The sequence below is a fragment of the Carcharhinus amblyrhynchos genome, unplaced genomic scaffold (genome assembly GCF_965287045.1).
Source record: "Carcharhinus amblyrhynchos unplaced genomic scaffold, sCarAmb.v2.hapA scaffold_39, whole genome shotgun sequence".
In the NCBI taxonomy this organism is placed as follows: domain Eukaryota; kingdom Metazoa; phylum Chordata; class Chondrichthyes; order Carcharhiniformes; family Carcharhinidae; genus Carcharhinus; species Carcharhinus amblyrhynchos.
Window position 1 is genome coordinate 6389669 of NW_027649780.1, and position 22589 is coordinate 6412257.

Sequence of the window (22589 nt, forward strand, 5' to 3'; positions counted from 1 at the left end):
AATAAATTGTGTGGTCGTGGATTCCACACATTCACCACTCTCTGGGTGGTGAAATTTATCTCATTTATCTCTTACCCTCAAACTATGATCCTAAGTTCTGGACTCCTTCATCATTGGGAACATTCTTTCTGAATTTATCCTGTTTAACCCTGTTTGGACGTTTTAAGTTTCTTTGAGATCTTCTCTTACTCTTCACAACTCCAGTGAATATAATTTTAACCGACTTAGTTTCAAAAAAACCATCGTATAATCTCTTTTTATCAATCTACTAAACTGTTTTAACGAACAGAGCCTATCAGTTACTGCCCCAAAGCGCCACCGGTATGACCATAAACATGTCTAACTGAATCTCTCTCAGTGAATGGGGATGGAATGAGTCAGAGACTGAGAGGGAGGAACCAAGGCTCTGTGCAGCTCATTGTTCCACCCACACTCTGCAAGGGACACCATCCCTATTGATTTTGGTGTTGCACACACGTGACTTTCTAATTAACATGCCTAGATCTGGCGACCTCTGCTGGCGGATTCTGTTCGATCAGGTTTAGAGTGGGAGGACGGGGGATGAGGTCACTGAGAGGATTTCGGGTTTGTTAATTTACATACCAAAGCAGAAATATCAAGTATCTTCTTCCGAGAAGTCTAAATTGGAATTGTCAGAATGAACGTTGTTCGTTGATGTTCAGGCAATGTTTCAGTAATGTTACACATATATAAGTCACTGTTTAGGGATCATGGAAACACCATTTAGTTACACTATCGAGATATTGGGAAAAGTGCGCTAAATCGTAAAAATCGGATGGCGGCATTCAATGGTCAAATGACTTTTGAAACTGAGATTGTTCTTCTTTTATGAAATAATTAAAGGAGGTTCTTGATTTTAGTACGCAAAATTACAAATCATTTGATGCATTAGACGTCGCAAAACTGGTTCAACCAGCAGAACAATTGATAATCCAAGTACACCAGTTTAAGACAAAGAAAGGCAGAGAGAGATTATATTAGACTGCCATTTGTTCAAAACTGGAAACACATTTTCTAAAATTATGGGAAAATATTCAATGGAAAAGTTCAGAAGGTAATTATGTGGATCTTGAACAAAAAGAAAGCTCCAGTGGAAAATGCAGGGATGAAAGATGATTTGGAGAACTCTTCGAAGGGTGCATAGGAAAGTCGAATGCCCTCATTCGCTGCTCAATGATTCAATGATTGTCGTTGTTTCGTGTCCCAGTCCCTGTTTATTGTTAGACACCTGAACAGCCAGCAGGTGCAGAATGGTCAGAAGCCTCTGCAGATTGAACTGTCGCTATTTCCGCTCCAAAAGCTTCCAGTGCAGCTGGCAGCCACCGCAAACCTCACTCAATATTGAGTCTGCCGCAACCGTGCTCATAGCTTCCGTTGCTGCTCTCACTGATCCCGTCGCTACTCCGGTCCTCTCATTGTTTGGATCAGCAGTGCGGTGAAACAGGGATCTGTATTTCCGTCTCTGACAGAGGCCTGCTCTCACTGCAGAGATTGAAAATCAGGATGGATCATCGGAAATGGGCTCGCTCCGACTCTCATCATTATCTCAGTTCTCTGTAAGTATTTCCGTCCGTAAAACTCCATCTCCCTCCTGACTGCTGTAACCCAGATATTATAGTTGCTAAAACAGTGATGGTGGAAATGATATTTGTATGGTTTAATGTGAGCCTGACTCTGATTGTCATTATTGCTGTTGTTTCTGTCAGAATGGAGCCTCCAAAACAAAGCGGAACAAATGGATCCTGAATTATCGGTTAAAGAGGGATGTAATGTCACACTAACCTGAACCTTGAAAACAAACGATCATATCCCTTAAGTGTACTGGTACAGTCAGCAACCCGAGAAAGCTGCAGTGTACATATTTCGGCTTATGGAGGAGAATGTGCCCAGGGACACTGACCTCAATGATCAGTTTTCTTCTAAATTTAATAAAAAGAGCAAGGTTACCGAGCTAACGATCAGTAACGATCTACGATAGCGTCGAATACATCTGTGCCGTGAAGTCCAGACTGCTACAGACATATAGTGAATGCCATGCAAAAACCCCAGACTTCCTGTTAGTGACCAGCAGGATGCGCTCACACATTATCGTAGGGAATACAGTTTCCACAGTGATAGTGACGAAGACTCTTAACATTGCAACAAAAGACAACACTCAAAAACAATGGGTGTAGTCCCATTGCGGTTATATGTGTTAATGATCGTAATTGACATGTGCAAGTGAATTAAGGTTGACAAATTGATCTGAGATACATCAACGGCTTCATTTTGGTTTTTGATGCCTTTCCCTGCCTATTTGTTCCAGACTGTCCTTGTCTGCTGATTTATGGAAATTGTGTCCATTTCCCTTCCCCAGGCTTTAACATAAACACTTAAAGCTTTTTTCTGTTACCTTGTATATTCATTGAGAACTTCTCCAATCCAGGCTTTAACATAAACACTTAAAGCTTTTTTCTGTTACCTTGTATATTCATTGAGAACTTCTCCAATCCAACTACTCAGCTATTCGGTTTCAATTTCCATCTACATCACTGATGAAGATTCCGCTTTGTATTGGATCATTTACTAACCCTGACATTGAGATCTGCCGCTATGAGGAATAAATACCCCGTAACAGGAGACATCTTTGCAGAGAACTCGCAGTGGATTTGACCACAATGGGTAGAAGATGAAATTGTTTCAGTCAAGAGTTGAAAGAGGCTAATTCATATCCAGGCCCCTGTTGATTGGTTCGCTGATGGAAACATCATCAGATGACATCCAATCGGCTTCAAGCTCCTTTGTCCGTCAGTTGAACCAATCTGATGCGAGACTGTTGGTCCACGGTATGGAATGAACATTCAGCTGCCGCTGTTACAGAGAGGCAAGTTTTTATATGATTTCCGATGTGATATTGTTATTGAGTTCTATTCCTTGCAGATAAATTCTACCTCTCACCACCTATGGCAGCCACATTCACAGCTTTCTTACGTTGTTCTCACTCTGACTTGTCTCATCTGTGATGTTTTATTCGAAGTTTTACGTAAATATTGATTTTTGCTGCTTTTCTCTGTTTGGCATCGATTGGATCAGTAGTCCAATGGGGTGGCAAGCTATACTTCCAGTCTGAAAGAGGATTTCACAGTCTGCAAAGTTACAAATTGAGGGAAGATTGTACGGAACTATACCGAACTATTCATTAATCTATCACTTCTTCTGAAGTACATGTTTCAATTAAAAATTCATCCTCCCCCGCCCCAGAGCTACTATCCCAAACATGATAACAAATTACTTGACATACTGCTGTAAGGATGCACATTGTCACTTTCCATTGTCAGAACAGAGCCATCAACGCTGAAGCGACTAGTCGATTCATGAAATAACGGTTGAAGAGGAAAGTAATCCCCTGTCGTGGGATTATCAATTTCACTTTGCTCTGTCTATGGGGTGAATTGGAGATAAAGGAGCTGTCAGATCATTGGTTGAACTGACGGACAAAGGAGCTTGAAGCCGATTGGATGTCATCTGATGATGTTTCCATCAGCGAACCAATCAACAGGGGCCTGGATATGAATTAGCCTCTTTCAACTCTTGGCTGAAACAATTTCATCTTCTACCCATTGTGGTCAAATCCACTGCGAGTTCTCTGCAAAGATGTCTCCTGTTACGCGGTATTTATTCCTCATAGCGGCAGCTCTGTTAATCGGTAAGTTCACAAGTTGCTCAACTCTGTGTTACACATCATTACCACGCACGAAATTCTGTCAGGCAGTTCGTTCAATGCAAGGGTGAGGGGGTCGGTGATGAGGGAATGGATTGATCTCAACATCGAAAAATTATCTGGACCTCACTGGTCTCATCACTGAACACTGTTGGGATTGATAGAGAATGATTCAAGCTCCTCAAATACCAGTAAATTACTTCGTCAAACATCACACTTCAAACAGACAGACAGTGAGCAGTTTCCAGTTACAGGGACTGAAGTCGAGGAACACATCCCGTTAGAAAGAACAGAATGTTTATGGAGGAAGTTTTATTTAACCACCACAATAACTTCCCAATCCAGCCACTGAGCTGTGAAAAATACGTTTCTGTTTTGCTGTCTGATTTGTCTCTGAGATTATTTTTGTCGATAACGAGCAAATTCTGGGGGAATCGAAGTGAAGTCACAATGTTTAATTTAATATTTCTTTGGACTCTTACAGGACATTCCCGAGGAGATTCTGTTTCACAGACAGCGGCTGCAGTCACCGTCACTGAAGGAGATGATGTTAGATTGCCCTGTAATTACACAACTACAAGCATCAATCCTTATATATTCTGGTACCATCAGCATCCCAGCGGATCCATGGAGTATTTGCTGCAGACAAATAAATACACCGGGAGACAAGTGGGCCGCTTTTCAGCGGAGCTCAATGATACAACACGCACTGTCCCGCTGAATGTGTCCAAAACAGAGCTGTCAGACTCTGGAGTTTATTACTGCGCACTGAGTCCCACAGAGACACAGAGCTGGGTTGAACCTGTACAAAAACTGTCAGAGCCTCGCTCAACATGACAAACATTATGATCAGAGTGAGTCTGGTGTGTAACCTGAAATCGTGTTGGTATCTCAAACTTTTAATTCTAATATATATTTTTATTATTAATAAATATATTACTAAACTAAAAAAATGGGGGCAGCTTAGAGAATGAACATTTGACTATTTATAGAGTTTGATGTCCCGAAGTGTTTCCCTGTCACTGTGGAAAACACAACAGCCAATTTGGCCTCAGTGTCTCATTTCATTCAGTAATATTGTAGTCTTCCGTCTGTTTGAGAAATGTGATTAGTGAACAGGTATCAAACAGGACATTTCTCTGCTCTTCTTGGAAACAGTGACCATGTGATGCATCGCCTCCAGCTGAGAGGGAAGATGGTGCCCTCGATTGAACAGGTAACCGAGAGGCTGGCAGTTCTGACGGTGCAGCTTTCCCTGAGCACTGCACTGTCAGCCGCCCCCAGGTTCTTATTCCTGTCGGACTGCCTGTGTCCTCTGGAGGGGAAAGAATATCTGAACCGACTGGAGACAGAATCCGGGAAATCATAGGCGGTGGTGACCACTCATTAACCCAAACTGGGAAAGAAACCTATTAAAACCAAAAAAAAGAAATTAAAAATAAACTTTTCTGGCCCGTGGAAACATGAGGACAATGAATTTAATCTCTAGAAAGAAATTTCAGTCGAAAACAGAAAGAAAGATGTTTATATCGCCTTTTACAGACTTCAGATGTCCGAAAGCGCTTTCTAACCTAAGGAAGCTCATTTCCAGTGTCGCCACTGCGGTGATGTTAGAAACTTTATTAGCACGGAAAACAGTGGGAATGTTTAATTCTCAGTCAGACAGGGTTTCCGCACTGATCTGAGAATAAAGATATCGCGGAGTCCAGGTATTTGAAGGTTACTTTGAACTCTCTCTCTCAAACACAAGCACACACATACACACACACGCACACACACACACACACGCACTTCCTCTGTCTCTCTCTTTATGATTCATTGAGGAACCATATTGATTAGATACACGGTGCTAAACGTCGTATTCAGATTACTCAGTGACACTAAAATGCAATTATTTCTAGCTCGCTAAGTTTCCTGTGCCTCCCTCCTCATTGTCCCAGGACATACCTTGAGATACTTCTGGTTGACCAGACTTAAAATAGATTGGTGCATGATTACGCCAAAGTCCTACAGAGGTTTCCACTAACTCGTGCAATATCGGTGACCTTTGAACTCACCAGCTCTTACCACTTGCCACTAGGCATATTGGAAAAAAATGCAAGCTATAATCTACTTGTGTTACTGGAGCGAAACACTGCTTCTGTAGTCATAAAGCACGGAAATGTTCCGGAGATTCTGACATTCGCATAAACACCCTTGCACTAAACACACTGTGGTTTGTGGTGTGAAGACTCACGGATGTTTCCTGTAACTCCAGTTGTCACCTGTGGCAAATTGAGCTCACAGTTCTGCAAGTTTTAGTGAAAGATAAGGTCTTGGGGCGTCATCTGTCAAACATCGACTCTCAATGTTGTTAACACTGTTTCAGGATATTGCAGGATTTTTGTGTAGCCGTTTATTGTGTGTTTTATTGCTTTGATGAAACTACTCCTGCAAAGATGCCTTTGTCATTATTTTGATATTGTTACATGTGACATTCAGATTTGATATCAGAGCATTTGTCTCCGTTTCCGGACGCGTCTGCGCCATTAGCACAGTACCTGTTCTGTTGATTAGATGGATGAATTTCGATTTAATAAACTCATAACTCCAGAAATGATAAATCTGCACTGTCCATTTCGAAAGAACGGACGCTCGCTAATAATCAAAATCGTACGCCAACGAAATTTAAATAAGGCAATATATCAAGGAGTTTTTTTTATGTTTCTACTGAGGGTTAATCTGCAAGTTTTATTGTGATAGACAATAAACATGTTTAATTCCATTATGTTAATCGCAAGCAGAAAGTTTTATTTCGATATTGCTTAAATCATGCTCACGTCTGAAGCATTTTGGTGTTGTGGCCACAGCCCCCATGTCGAGCGAGTTATTGTACAGGCTCCTGATCTCTCTGTTTCACCGTGTCTCACTGCACTGTAATACACCGCAGAGTCTGGCAGCTCAACCTTGTGTACAGTGAGAGTAGTGGAGCCTTTCTCACGGTCCACAGATACTTTAAACTTGCCTTCAGCTTTTACATCTCTGAATGTGGAAACGAGATACTCTGGAGCTTGATCGGGGAGTTGCCGGTACCAGAATACAAAGTCATTTGCAGAGACAGTGACATTGTGATGAAGAGAGATAGTCTGTCCTTGCGTTGCCAAATACATTGATATCTGAGATGTCTCCGACTGACAAGGAACAGCTGTCAAAACACGAATACAATCAGTATAAGGACATATGTAGAGGGATAATTGAATAAAGTCCCTGTGTATATAGACAGAATTAACTTATCTATGCGTCCATCTTTCTATCTATCTGTCTGTCCGTGTCTCTATCATTCATCTACGTACTATCGATATTTCCATCTTTCTATATCCTTGATTAGGATTTTCTCCCGCATATCTATCTGCCTAGATATCTGAAAAGCAGTTATTTTTTTCCTGTCTGTATTTTAATTTGTGTGTGTAACAAAGAAACAATAGAGATAACTGAATACGTTCCGACACATTGCATCTGTAATGACAATTATTGGATATTGTAGCTCTATCCGATTGAAGATTAAAGGTGGGAAATCGCAGCTTCTAAAATCTCTGGCATTTCTAATAGCCCTGGTTTAGAGAAAATTTTAAAATGCTGTGTATGCAGGGCAGAGAACAAGATATTCTCCAGCCGGATCCGCGCTCTCTCTCTCTCTGTGTCACTGTGTTTGCTTCACAAAGTGATACATTCCGGAGTCCTGGATCTCGGTGTCATCGAAGGAGAGGGTGTTGGAATTTCTCTACAGTGTCAGTTGGAAATACTGTGCAACGTCCTTTGGTCACATTCCCATCGGAAATGGAGGCGATAAATATCGGAGCCCCTGTCAGTGTTTGTCTGTACCAGGGTACAGAGTCGCCTGTAGAATTGGAGAGTCGACAGTTAGGTTCAACCCGCTCCCCTTCCCGAGAAACAGACTGCTCATGTTGAGAGCTCTGACCCTGACACTGACCGGCTATGGACAAACAAAGGTCACACACAAACTACATAGTATGAAGAGATTGTTAAAAACAGCACATCTGATTAGAAAAAAGAAACAACTCACACAATAGCAGCAGAGTCAGAGCTTCAATACGGAACAAGTACTTGCGAGGATTTCGCTTCATGGTGATGAAGATGCAGAAGAGCATAAAGCCGGGTCTGATTTTATACTGGGACTTGCAACCGAGGCTGAATTGAGAAGGGAGAGGAGAAGTGAGAGCTTTATATTGTCCCTACAATGTGAGGCTGAGGGTCCACTTTGTCACCGATTGGACTATTATGGGATGTCGGTCTCTGACGTTGCTCACTGTGCCACAGAGCGATTTGCTGTTTCTCAAACGATAGCCCACTTGAACCGTCAATGTCTCCGACCCTCTCTGCTTCCTGTGTGAAGCAACATAGTATACTGTTTCACAACGGCTGTGCTCTGTTGTCTTTCTAAATGAACAGAGCAGTTCATCGTCTGAGAATGATAGAGTCTTAAAACAAAAATAGAGACCATTCGGTCTAATGCTCACGAAATGTCTCTGCTGAAGGGTTATCAACTTATTCTTAATCAGCAGCTTGCTTTCAATATAGTTTATATTTCCAAATTTCCATTTACTGCCCAAATATTTAAATATTTTTCAAAAATACTTCTAGATTATGTCTCCATTCCAGATTGACAGGCACCATCGCAATTTCTAACAGTCAACTGCTCAAAATACAAGCCATGATGTGGGTATACAAAGCCACATCATGGCTTGTATTTTGAGCAGTTGACTGTTAGAAATTGCGATGGTCCCTGTCAATCTGGAATGGAGACATAATCTAGAAGTATTTTTGAAAAATATTTCAAAAAATACAAGCCCCCTAATCGTTCCCTCTGCTTTCGTAGAGTTAACCTGAAATGTCACCATCCATTCTCCGTCTGCGAGACCAGCCGGATTAACCCTGTTTCTTTTTAACCTTTTTCAAACCTGTCTTGATTGGACAGAAGTTTCTTACTTATGAAGTTCTGTTCTGTCCGATGTGGGGATGAAAATGTCCCCAGTTGTTCAAGTGCCACTCCACTCAGCACCGTGCTTTCTTCTCCCAACTTCACCTTTCCCAGTGTCTCACACATTGTCTGTCTGTCAGGTTAACAGTGAAAGAAGAAAGAGTCTCCCGCTCAGCACTGTGCACATTCTCATCCTAACTCTATCTTTCCCAATCTCTCTCACAAACTGTCTCTGTCTCTTAACACTAAACGAAAGAAGAATCACTAAACTGATCTAAGTGTTCCGAACTGTATTCGGAACAATGATATGTGCAGCGTTAGACTTGTAGCCTTGTTTTCTGGAATCTGTGCCGTTAATAAATATTTGATTATTTATTTGTTTAATGCCATTGCAGCTTCTTCTCCATTTTTTATATCTGAAACCTTACTTCTTTCTCTCCTTTGCTTCAGTAAAATAATATTTACTTGTTTTCTTTCTTATTTTCTCTAGTTTTTGTTTTGCTATGGGTTAAACAAATACGGCGTTTTCATTGTCCATGAACTGAGTCGCATGTCTGTTAGTTACAGTATTGCACTCATTCACCTATCTGAATAATCCCGCCAGATGCGGAGATTTGCTTTCTCGCATTTATTATATTCAGTCCATAAATTGTCGCATTATTTGATTTATTTTACAGCAGTCGGGTGGTGGTGGGTGAGTAGGTTGGGGGGGGGGGGCGGAGTTCTCCCGAGAAGGAGATACTCAACATTAAGCAATGTAATGAAAGGTTCAGACAGGATCCGTATTATGTGACACGCTGTGTCTGTAACTCCGCAGGCGGAAACATCCAATTTTGGGGCAGAAGTTGCCCCTCCCACTGCGCTGCAGATTTAACAAATCCCGAACGAGAGAATAACATGCCCAATAACGGAAGGCAGCCAATATAGACCAGAGGCGCAGCAGGACAGGCAGCTGACAATGCTGGTGTTATTTGTTTATATTTTCAGTTCGGATCAGCGAGGAGTTTGTAACCAGTGCGCCCCCTGGCGAAGTTCTGAATCTTTCAATGTTCGGATAACGAGCACCGTGCAAATTTATCCGCAGGACAGTTTCCAGTGCCCGGGTTTTAGGAGATACGTTTCAGAAAATTCAGCTGCATGAATATGAGCGTTTATTCCAGTTATTCGTGGGACTTAGGCGCCGCTGGCTGGCCAGCACTTATTGCCCATCCCTACTTCCCTTGGAGGGCAGTTGAAAGTTGATCACACTGCTGTGGCTCTGGAGCCACATGTAGACCAGGCCAGGTAAGGACGGCAGATTCCCTTCCCGAAAGGACATTAGTGAATCAGATGTGTTTCAGACCATGGACAATAGTTTACCATTAAATTCTAAAATATTATTCCGGGTCCCCTGGACATTAATTGAGTTACTGGATTAATAGTCTCACGATAATACCACGAGGCTATCCCCTCTTTATTTATGATATCACCTGATTTTTACTCTGTCAATTACACTCGCTACTTTTCAATCTCGATCTCTATTTCAACACTTTCCTCATTTTCTGTCCACTCCTCCTACGATGATCTAAATTTCCTCTGTCCTGTTTTCCAATCACTCAGTTTACATGTTTCCTCTTTCCTCTGTTTTCAACTCTCTTCATTTCTGACGGTATTTTAATAATTAGGTTCTATATTTTGTTTTCAGTTGCGCTCATTGCCTCTTTTGACTTTGTTTTATAATCCCATCACTCCCTCCGCCGACATTGCAGACACACAGAGTGGCTCTCACAGTCGATGGAGGTTTTTGTATGGGACCCCCCTGTGTTTGTTACACTGTGGCTCACGGCACAGAGATAGGTGGCAGTGTCTGTAACTCTGGCGTCTCTCACAGTCAGGGCACTGAATTTGGAGCCTTTCCCGATTGAGGCAGTGATCCTCTCGCTTTGATCGGTTTCTCTTCTGGCCGTCACCAGATGCTGGGGTGGCTGATTCGGGGACTGTCTGTACCAATGCCAGCTGGTAAACGTAGTGGTGGTGGTGCAGTTGATGGATATGGTTTCCTCTTCGGTGACAACCTTCCACCGAGGGAGCTGCATCACCTCATCTGCTCCAGTCACTCCCGTGAAGATCAGAGTGAAAAGCAGCAAAGAGAATCTGTAAATTCGGAACATTTTTCAGATCATATGAAATTCCCGCTCGAGCAATTGTCCAAGGAGTTCAGTTTAGAATTAGGATAAGTATATAATATTCACACAAAATAACAAGGAGTCAAAAACCCGCTCCAGTTGCAACTGTGGCGTCTCTCTGTCGAGCTGATGGAAGAAGCTGAGACTCGAGCTTTATCCGCTCACGGATGTTGATTCTACTGGAATCAGAGATGGAGAATTGAAGCCGGAATAAATAAAACCCCATCGGCAACCCCATGTTTCCGGTTACAAATCTCGTCCCACGTGTCTAACTAGGAAACCATTCTCCCTATCAGAACACTGACTGAACCCAGCTCGGGGTGGATCTATTCACTGGCTTCCGGCTCACCAGCTACCAACCCCACAGCACCACCGCGGACACAGGGAAATGCAGTGAGAGCAACCCGAGGCAAAATATACAGGGTCAAGTTTCAAACGGATGTTTTCAAATGTCCAATTCCCCTTTTACAGAACAGGCAAAGGAAATGCTCAACATTTGTGTTGTTTGGGGAATATTCCTATCAAGTAATTGTGAACCAAACACATTTCTTATTTACTTTAATGTTACAAACGTGATTCAAAATGAAATTTTAAGTATTCAGTCGGTCTGATTTATTTCTGTTTGAGCAGGTTTTTCAGATCTGAGTCATGGAGACTCTGTCGCTACCCTCAGAATTAAAGACTGAAGAAAAAAGGTTGAGTTTAACCTGTACCTATGATATTGCAATGATCAACCACGTTTTATCCTGGTACGGGCAACACTCAGGCGCACAGCGTCTATTTATATTGAGGAAAAAAATCGATATTTGTTGAAGATATAACAGATTTTGTTAAAAGCCGCTTCTCTGGAGACCTTCAGTCATCGAGTAAATTCACCAGTTTGACTATCTCTGGTCTGCAGCTGACTGACGCTGCCGTGTATCACTGCGCTTTCAGCCTCATCGTCATGGAAAGCAGTCTGACTGATGTACAAAAACTGCCTTAAACTGAAACCGTGTCTGCTGTGGGTTGCACAGAATCGTGGGCAGATGCAGCCACAATGTAAGAGTCAGCCAGGCAAGAATCCTCATTGACCTGGGATCAGCCTTCACCCAAGTGTTTCCAGTATCCGGCCACTTCAGTCATCGTGCCTCTTTGAGTCTGTGAGATCTCTCAGTGGTGAGTTGGCTGATATTGAAAGGAAACACCTCGAGCTGGGCTGCTTTCATCACCTCGATAGGGGAACGGCTGCGCTTTTCCAGATGGGATTCCGGGAATGAAACTTTGCTCTGGAAATTAGCAGCTGGAAATTTTGGCTTGCTCATAGTAACAAAAACATTCCAGCCTGAAGGAAACATTCTGAAGCTCTCTGGTCACCGGGGGATTCTATTCTTAATGTTTAATTTAAAGATCACAGTCACTTCCTTGTGAAATCTCTTCGTTGTGGATACACTTCCTCTGAAGCTGCAAAACTCTTGTCGGATCAATAAACCCAGAGAACAGGTCGCCGGAAAAAGGCTTCTAAACCTGATGGGGATTGAGTTGCTGAATATTAGACAGACACGGGGACTGGATCAAATCACAATTACTAAACTAAAGAGATCAAATAAATTTAAGAAGATCAACGATACTACAGCTGCGAGTTGAAATTAACCAATGCAATTCCTCAAATGTTCCTCATCTCTTGTTGAGGTTGTGTTTTGCTCTGATACTTTCAGGAAGGCACCTGCGTCTCAGTGGAGAGGGAATTATTCTTTCTGTTTATCGGTGCGAGAGCACCCTCTGGTGGTACGTTACTGTGAGGTTTTGTCGGGGAACCGCTCTATCTCTGCAGCAGTGTGGACTCAATGGCACAGAAATACATAGCGCTGTCGGAGTGAAGATCCCCGGCTGATTTAAAAGAGCAGTTTTGTTTCCTTTGTGCAAACAGCAGAAAGTCTGGCAAATCTTCAGACGAACCTCCCGCTCTGCATCCTCATTGAGTATTTCAGACCTTTTCCGGTATACTGGATGTACCAGAAGAGAGTTGGTTCACGTAGGTTATTGACTAACGACGATCCGTTATTGTGCTCTGTCCTTCCTGAATTGTTAATTCAGAAGGAGTCTGGGACAACGAATCATCGCTATTGGTTCCTATAACACAAAGACAGAGTGTTCCTAAAGTCAGAATTCCTGGATAACACATCGACTGAACAGAGATTCGATGTGGAGATGCCGGCGTTGGACTGGGGTAAACACAGTAAGAAGTCTCACAACACCAGGTTAAAGTACAACCAGTTTATTTGGTAGCAAACGTCACTAGCTTTCGGGGCTTTTCCCCTTCGTCAGGTGTCTCGCCAGACAACAAGACCATTATTACCAGTAAGGAACAAGGGGGACATATGGTAATTCCTTTAGCGTTCGACAGAAAAATACAGGTTATTCTCGATGTGTTGATTCTTCTAATCTGATATAAAGTGTAACCCAGATCAGAATGTGGCTTCACTTACTCAGAAACTGAGGTTGTTTTTCAGGAGTACATCTGGCTGTTCTGTGAGTGCTGATCGAAGTGACGCACCAATAAATGGGATTCAGAGAGAATTATCTAGTCTGATTGCTTCTCTTTCTCTTTCTGACATTTTCAGGGTTTCTGCCTCCCTTTTCTTGTTTCTGTCTCTGTCAGTTGTTCGTTCTGCTGCTCTTTCCGAAGTGCCATGAAAATGCGGAGTTTAGAAAATCTAACTTGTCTCAAAATCGTATGAAAAAAATCCTCACAAGAAGAATTCTGTTAATAGTAGCGAACATATTTCTGTATTTTACGGGTAAGTTTAAAATTACAACGGTTAGACAAAATGCTTAATTTAGTGGGAATCAGGGCAAAATCAATTCCCTCTGCATGCGGCACAATAACAGTTGCAATCTGCAAAGTTTCGTGTTGATTTGAATTCGTTTTATTCATTCTTTATGCCGTGCACATTGGATAAACAGAATGAGCTATCAAGATACAGAACAAGGAAAGCATTTCTCCCTTCTTTATAGTTATCTAAAATGAAGTGTGTGTTACTCGGCATAATAATAATTATCTGATGACATAATTATACATCGATGTGAGAATCCTGTCACCTTTTCGGTCGCGCTGGCGAAATCCTTTTTCCAAACCATTTATTTTGCATGGACCAACACAAACTGACACCAACTTCAATAAAAATAATTGAAAAATATTAGTCTGTCAGTTCTTTTGCCCATTAATATTATATCGTCCAGGTATCATTAACAAGTTAAGCTCCAAAGACCTTAGTGCATCAAAGTGCAGCAACGTTTATCTACTATACTTTTGGATGGAATTAACATCTGATAACTACATCAGTTTTGTACATTAATCCCCAAATGCGATCTCCAGACAACATCTCCCATGGACAATGGCGAACAATGTTTGCATAGAGTGGATGGTGACAAAAGAGCAAATGCGCCACCCGACCTCCTGCTGCAAACTTTTATGCCTGCCAATGATATTCAATAGTCAGACTTCAGCAACCGGGTCCCAGGTCCAGCTATCGAGTGACTGAACCTCTCTGAGACTCGCAAAGGCCGGCGCCTGCAATAAGTGAAAGCCGCCAGCAGATGGTGATATTGCATTATTTTTGTCACAGGACAGTGACATTCCCGTTTCAACTCACAGTTAGATTTTCTGAATATCAGTTTGACTGGAATAATGCCTTTCCAACACTACCACCTCTATGGCAAAGGAAACTAGCAAAGTGCAATAAATGCTTGATTCGACATCGAAGCCCACACTCGGTAAAAAATATGTTTTAAATGGCTTATTTTGGGGACATTTGTGGCGTCTCCTCCACCAGTGGCCCAGAGTGAGGTGGAATTGCTATTGGTTTCACCCTGTGTGAACTGACTATTACTTGGAGAGGTTCATGATCAAAAATATCATTCCAATAAATCTCCTGCCCAACACTAATTTTGTGCAGAGCAAGACAGAGAGGCTTTGAGGTAAAGATATAAAACGCACACGTGTTTAAATTGTGATAAGTGAGTTATACATATTGGCCCAGAAACATGGGGGAGAATTATCATTTTTCATTCTTGAAAACGTGACTGTGGGATATTTTAATTTTGAATCAGAGAGCGCCATCTAGATGGTGGTTTAATATCTCATCCAGTGAAGCAGCACCTCGGAGAGATTTGATTTGATTTGCTTTCTTATTGTCAAATGTATTAGCATAAACTGAAAAGTATTGTTGTTGCGCGCTATACAGAGAAAGCGTACGTACATGGAGAGTGACAGGAGCGAGAGCAGAATGTGGTGGAACTTTCATAGCTGAGGTATCGAGAAAGATCAACTTTGTGCGAGGTAGTTCCATTTAAAAGCCTGATGGCAACAGGGAAGCAGCTGTTCCTGAAGCGGTTGGTACATGAACTCAAACATTTGTATTTTTCCTGACGGTAGAAGGTGGAAGAGAGAATATCTGGGGTGCGTGGGATCCTCAATTATTCTGGCTGCTTTGCCGAGGCAATGTTGACAGAGCCAAGAAATGTTTGCATGATGGACTGGGCTACACTCACGAGCTTACTTTCTTACGTTCCTTGGCAGAGCAGGAGCTATACCAAGCTGTAATACAACCAGAGAGGTTGGTGAGAGTTGTAGCTGACGTGCCAAATGTCCTTCGACTTCTGAGAAAGTAGAGGCGTTTGTGGGCGTTAGTGGGCTTCCTTAACTATAGTGTCAGCATGGGGGGATCAGGACAGGTTGTTGGTGATCTGGTCACCTAAAAACTTGAAGCTCTAGACCCTTTCTACTTCGTCTCCGTTAATGTAGACGGGGGCAATTTCTCCTCAAGCTTCCTAAAGTCGATGACAATCTCATTCGTTTTGTTGAGATTATTGTCGCCGCACCAATTTCACCAGATTGCCTATCTCATTCCTGTATTCTGTCTCGTCATTGTTTGAGATAAGACTCAATACGGTGGTGTCGTCAGCAAAACTGAAAATCGAATTGGAGGGAAATTTGACCACATCGTCATAGGTATATCAGGATTGTATGGGGGTGAGGGCGGTGACGGGTGAGTACACAACCTTGTGGGACACCGGTGTTGTGGATGATCGTGGAGGAGGTGCTGTTGTCTATCCTTACTGATTTGTGTTGTGGGTTAGGAAGTTCAGGATCCAGTTGCAGAGGGAGGAGCTGAGCCCAGGCCACAGAGTTTGGAGATGAGTTCCGTCGGAATCAGGCTGAGCTGCATTCAATAAATAGTAGTCTGACATAGATGTATTTGTTATCGAGGTGTTCTAGGGTTGAGTACAGGACCAGGGAGATGGTGTCTGCTGTGGACCTGTTGCGGCGGTGGGCGAACTGGAGTGGATTTCTATTCCAATCTTGTTTGTTGTATTCAAATTCCACCAGCGTTCTGGTGGTCCCACATTATTAGCTGGTCGAGGGATTCCACTATCGTCTCACCTAAAACTGGTGCTCTAGGTGAGGCTCGAACTCACAACCTCGGCATAGCCCGCTGACTGCACTGCTGTATAAGTACCGCGCGCTAACCGATTGCGCCACTGGAGCACGCATCTTTGCTTATTTTTGTCAAATTGTTAAAGGCTCCCGCAGCGTTACCTCCGTTAGTAACCGTTATTCGAGGCCACATTTCCGACCGGGGAACAAACCCATCAATGATTCTCTTTTCCCCGGCTCCACAGTGAGTGAGACAGGGAGAAGCAGCAGGATTATATCCCGCTGTCTCCAATCGCCAGCAGAAAGCGGCGACTGCAGCTTCAATCAGCGGGTTACTGCCCAACCCTGGGACACAAGGTCCGACCCCGTTCAAACCTCCCCATACACCGAACACAAGCTCAGCAAAACGCAGATAGATTATATCCGGCTCACTGAGCCTTCGAGTAGCATTTACACAACACCCGACTGACTCACAAACACAATTCACACCAACTTTCCAAAACTTTTCAGTGATAAATTCCTCCATTTGGTTGAAAAGCTGAGTGTTGAGAATCTGGAAATGAGCACCATGGGATTTGTGTTCTCCTGTGACTTCTTTCCCACTGTTCTCCCTCAGGTTTGTAATTCCATTTGTGTTGTATATTGAAGCGAATCTTATATCAAAATTAGAAGAAAACAAGTAAAATATCGAATCTTGGAACAAATCCTGAGGGAAATGGATCACAATATTCGGAAGGAGGTGCAGTTGTGAATGGTGTTATTGATGATTGAGTGGAAAGTATTGGATCGTTGGGCTCCTGGTGGTCAGTTCCCTTTCCTCCCGTTGAATTCCTCCCTGTGGTAAGAGACATGGATTCATTTTACCTGCCCGTTCATAGGAGAAAGGGAATAACCAACACACTGCAGCAGTGCTGCGGGATCAACGGAACTAAAGAGACTTGTATAGAATTGTAAACAGTGCGGTCATGCTGCAGTTCTGGGACAGCTTTTACAGAAATAGAATTGTGGTCAGTGACACACTAGTTTAGAATATATTTAACACCACCTATCTCAGTCTCTGTGGTGCAATGGGTCAGCGCGTTCGGCTGTTAACCGAAAGGTTGGTGGTTCGAGACCACCCAGGGACGGTATTTCACTATTTTCTCACTATCAGCATTCATAGGCAAACACTTACCTATTTGCAAAGGGTCCGTGGGTGCGAATGAAAAAAACTCTCAATTGTTACCGGCTGGACAATTATCCAGTGTTACCAACATTATTTAATGACAACCGACTTCAAACATATTACATATAACATTATATACATGCTTCCATTATACCATTAAACTTAAAGGAATACAATCGAAACATGAACTTGTGACTGAGTATTTGTTCCAATTCCATATCCCTGTTTCCATTCATTCCTGGATAGATCATAAATCTGTCTAACCCAAACTGAAATTTGTTCAATGATGGAACATCAGGACCCTCTGGAGTAGAGAGTTCCGAAGATTCACGAGCCTTTGAGTGAAGCAATTTCTCCTCAGCTCAGTCCGAAATCATCAGCATCTTATCCTGAGATTGTGTCCCCGTGTTTCAGATTCCCGGATCAGGGGAAATAATGTTTCAGTTTCTTTAATACTATTTATTGTTTCTCGTTAAAGATGTTGAGATTTTCCAGCATTTTTACAGGAGGAACCAGTAAGGGCAATGTAAGTATGAATTGGTGTTGGCTATTGACGGGATTGTTCAACGGGACTTACATTTCTCTCGGCTATTCAAAGTGGCAGGAATATTGAACGAGGATTTTCAGGCTATTTGAGTGTGTGGGGGGTTCCGTGGTGTAATGGTGAGCACTCTGGACTTTGAATCCAGCGATCCGAGTTCAAATCTCGGTGGGACCTTGTTTCCATATGCAGATAATCGATTTGCTGAAGAGTGTTTTATTCAAATGTATTACAAAGCACCAATCGAGAGGACAATTTGTCAGCCAGTTCAATTGGTCTGACAAGGCACAATATGATAATCCTCTGGTGCCAGATGCCTGCAATGTCAGTGGTTCTCGTGTTTTTGCTGCTCTTTAACTCCTCTGTTGGGAAAAAAAAGAAGCGGTTGGTGTCACACGATAACAATTTGACTGGAGCCTGGCAATTATTGAGCAAGTGTGTGTGTGTGTGTGTGTAGGTGTGTGTGCATGTGTGATGCCCCCGCATTGCCCCAAATCTTATAAATTGCCGCCCCCCCAAACTTGCCCTAATCAAGTTCACCTCGATTAAATCACTCCTCAATCTCCTGCGCTCCAAAGGACAACAATCCCAACATCACAAAGCAGAAACTTCTGGCTAATTTGAACTTTTCAAGATAAAACTTACTCCAAAGAAATTCCTCCATCTGTTTTACCTGAAATTTGTCAACTTTAAAAACAAATTCTGTGTATTTTGCTTCTTAAAACTAAACATGTTAAAAGAAATTCCTCAACAGATTTCATCAACTTTTTTTTAGAAACTATTTTCACCATTCTGAAAAATGGAATGTTTCCACGATTTTTTTCGAGAAATTTCCAACTTTTTAAAAGGTAGCTTAAACTTGCTGGCATATTTTTCCAAAACACTTTAATGAGAATTTGTCATTTAAAAAAGAAACTTTTTTTTTCAAAACAACTTAATTTTTTTTCTTTTTTTTAGTCAATATTGTTTTTGAAATTTAAGTAGCTAAGATAAATATCTTCATAGAAGGTGACTGCATTTGGTCAACATTTCCCTGAATTGGTCTAGAATTCGTGAAAATATATTTTTCATCAAAACAAATATGGAGTTTTGGAACGAATGTTAAAATGACTAAACGAGCCAGCCAGGAGTCGAACCTAGAATCTTCTGATCCGTAGCCAGACGCGTTATCCATTGCGCCACTGGCCCACAGAAAGATAGGCGCCTGCAGCAATATTTACAGATTCGTCCGAAGCTTCAAACTGGGCAGAAACATGTTCGATTTAGTGAGGAAATGTTGCATTCTTGAAATTTTCTATTCTCACTCACAGTCATTCTACTTTGCCTTGAATTGAGTTAACCTGCTGTGTTGGAATTCGAACCCTGGTCCCCAAAGCTTCATTTACTTCTCTGCGTTATCAATCCAGCGTCAACAACATGACTCGAAACAGCACCCCTCCCGCCAGTGAATCCACTATTGAATATTACCTGAATATAGTATCTTACAATCATTTGGCATTGGCTCTTATTTGAGCCACAAAATACATTCAAGAAAAGACAAAAGTGCTGAAAATTCATGACAAACTGAGCAGGAAAGAAGACACACCTATTCTGACTCAGCACACTTGTTATCAGTTCGTTCAGTGGCTAAAAGAGCAGGGCAGAGGCTGGGAATCCTGCAGGAGTAACTCACCTCCTGACTCCCAAAAAACATCGAACATAGAACAGTCCAACACACTGCAGGTCATTCGTCTCACGATGTTGTGCTGAGCTTTGTCCGGAACCAAGGTCAAGATCAAGATCAAGATCAAGTTCAAGCTATCCCACTCCCTATCATTCTGATGTGCTCCATGTGCCTATCCAATAACCGCTTGAAAGTTCCTAAAGTGTCCGACTCCACTAACACAACAGTGAGTCCATTCCACACCCCAACCACCTTCTGAGTAAAGAACATACCTCGGACATCCCTCCTATATGAATCCTATAGCTATGCCCCCGAGTGACAGCTACATCCACCCGAGGAAATAGTCCCTGAATCAGTGGAATAGTCCACCATCGACGTGGCACAAGTCAGGAGTGCGACAGAACGTTCCCCACTTGTCTGCATGATGCAGGAATCCACCAAAGGCACCTCAGACAGCACCTTCCAAACACAAGACCACTTCCACCCGGCAGTACCCCCGCACCCCTCCAACACCACACAGACAACAGCATCACCAAGCCTCTCAGCATTCTGTGTGGCGCCAATGTTACTTGCCATTTGTCAGCTCAAAACATAAATATAAAGTAGCCTACTGCGGACTTTCGAAATCTGAAATAAAAACAGAAAATACTGGGTGATGTCAGTATTCCTGGCTCTATCTGTGGAGCGGGAATCAGAACGAACTTGCCCCGTCCAGATGTCGCATGTCAGGTGCGGACAGGATGGGTGTGGGCGCCTGCCATGTGGGTGTCCGAGTGGGCTCTTTCCGTGCTCTTAAACTCTGCCTTTTTACGGAGCCAGTCAGCAGAAAGCCATTTGGCATTTGTTCTGTTGCAGCTTGTGTGAACTGATCTTTGAAGACAGTGCGAGACAAAATACGGTGCCCATTAGCACAGAAACCCAGCAAGAGGATCCTGCCGAAACCCGGGATTGAACCAGGGACCTTTAGATCTTCAGTCTAACGCTCTCCCAACTGAGCTATTTCAGCCTAACATGCTGAAAGCTTCCGTCTCCCAAATATCTAAGACAGCAATGATTTCTTCCCATTCGTTAATGCATCATTTTCATCTTTCATCGAATAATCTCAACCAAATATCCTCAGTGATAAAAGCAAATTACTGTGGATGGGAAAAGAGGAAATGTTCCAACATCTCCCAATGTCTGACAGCACCTGTAAGGAGTGAAAAAGGCGGATGTTTCGAGTCCGGATGACACTTTATCAAACGGAGTTACTCCGATCGAGAAGACAGACAGGAACACAGGCCGAATGGCTGTTTGTCGATATAAGCTGCAGAATTGCAAACATTGAGACTGCAACCTCTGCCCAGAGGATGGATTGGGACTTTCTAACTGAGATTCAAATCCTGTCATTTTCACCTCCCGTCATTTCTCATCGTGACTTATTTTTGTTGAAAATTATTGGAAATAAAGCAATGGGTGCAGAGATGGTCAATTCATTACAAATCTCTCACATCAGCATCACTGAAGGTCCAGTGATCAGGATCGGCGCCGTGACGCGGTTTCGATTCCCAGTCACGGAGTGAATCATTTCTTGGTCAATTCTTTATTTAATGAAAACACGCCTCACCGCGTCTGTGAAGGGAACAACATCTAAATCTTCCAGCTGGAGAAGTCAGAGATGTAACACTAACGATCAACTCTGAAGAACATACATGTCAGATACACAACATACATGTCAGATACACACTCAGCACACATGTCAAATCATGTCACTTTCAAGTTGCGGCTTTTAACTTTCTGCTCTCCATCTCAGACATTTCCACATTCATCAAAAATCCCCCACCTCAAACCCCATCCTGCGCCTCAATCCACTAATAATGCTACTCGTACCGCGAGGTGCTGACAGCATTTGGCTCTATAGCTCAGTGGTTAGAGCACTGGTCTTGTAAACCAGGGGTCGCGAGTTCAATTCTCGCTGGAGCCTTTAGCCAATATAAACTGTATGAAAAAGGCAGATAGAGTAGGTGGGGGAAGCAGAGTGTTCTTCTGAGTGGAGAGGCAGGTCAGGTGCAATATTGGACAGCAAAAAGGTGTTCTTCTTCGTGAAAAACATAGAAAGACCAGAACATGTTTGACGAGCTGAAAAATATAAATGTTGATATTAAAAATATAATGGATGCGTTTGTATGAGGAATGCTTAAAGTTAGCATGTAGGTGCAGCAGGTAATTGGAAGGAAAATTATATTTTGAAACTACTTTCTTGCCGGCAGACTGGAGTTCAAGAATAACGAGGTGTCTGCAAATGATCACTCAAAGCATTTGACCTACTTGTTGTTGCTGCCACATTGAATGAAAAAAAATCACGTGCTTTTAGTGACCATTTGCATCTGGCGGTTCCCTGCCAGTTGAAGCGGTGGAGGCTACCTCGCTAAATATATTTAAGTCACAGGTAGATAGGTTTTTGACAGACAAGGGAATTAAGGGTTATGGGGAGAAAACAGGAAAGTGGAACTGATCCACTTCAGATCAGCCATGATCTTATTGAATGGTGGGGCAGGCTCGAAGGGCTAGATGACCTACTCCTGTTCCTATTTCTTATGTTCTTATCTTATGGGAGCATGGTCAGTGAAGGTTTGAAGGGCCGAAGGTCACCTGTGCTGTAATTTTCTCTGTTCTTTGTACTGCCATTTTTCTTTACCCAAAACTGAGCTTCAGACCCTGTAGCTCTGTATTTAACCACTCCATCTCTGACATCTTCTCGAGTCACACAACTCTGTGAGATGTCTGTACTGATTTACTGTGGCATCACGAGCGTTCCACATACAACATGACTTGTATCGATAAATTCTCATCTTGAACATTTCAATTGAAATTTCAAGGCATGTAGAGCCTTTTGAGCAGACTGGTCCAGATTCCCATCCCCTTTAATGTGAACAAGTTGTTTCTGATTTCACTACA

The 22589-nt window shown here is 42.6% G+C and overlaps 6 non-coding genes across 6 annotated transcripts; 3 read left to right on the forward strand and 3 right to left on the reverse strand.

The window, feature by feature from the left end:
• Window positions 1-16299: 16299 nt before the first annotated feature.
• Window positions 16300-16394, reverse strand: trnai-uau (transfer RNA isoleucine (anticodon UAU)). The gene is made up of 2 exons: window positions 16357-16394; window positions 16300-16335 (listed from the first exon to the last, which is right to left on the reverse strand). It is a non-coding gene; the product is annotated as a tRNA-Ile (tRNA).
• Window positions 16395-17336: 942 nt separating this feature from the next.
• Window positions 17337-17410, forward strand: trnan-guu (transfer RNA asparagine (anticodon GUU)). Its single transcript has one exon. It is a non-coding gene; the product is annotated as a tRNA-Asn (tRNA).
• A 684-nt stretch (window positions 17411-18094) lies between these two features.
• trnaq-uug (transfer RNA glutamine (anticodon UUG)) lies at window positions 18095-18166 on the forward strand. Its single transcript has one exon. It is a non-coding gene; the product is annotated as a tRNA-Gln (tRNA).
• A 938-nt stretch (window positions 18167-19104) lies between these two features.
• Window positions 19105-19177, reverse strand: trnar-acg (transfer RNA arginine (anticodon ACG)). The gene has a single exon. It is a non-coding gene; the product is annotated as a tRNA-Arg (tRNA).
• A 1408-nt stretch (window positions 19178-20585) lies between these two features.
• Window positions 20586-20658, reverse strand: trnaf-gaa (transfer RNA phenylalanine (anticodon GAA)). The gene has a single exon. It is a non-coding gene; the product is annotated as a tRNA-Phe (tRNA).
• Window positions 20659-21542: 884 nt separating this feature from the next.
• trnat-ugu (transfer RNA threonine (anticodon UGU)) lies at window positions 21543-21615 on the forward strand. Its single transcript has one exon. It is a non-coding gene; the product is annotated as a tRNA-Thr (tRNA).
• The last annotated feature ends 974 nt before the right edge of the window (window positions 21616-22589 follow it).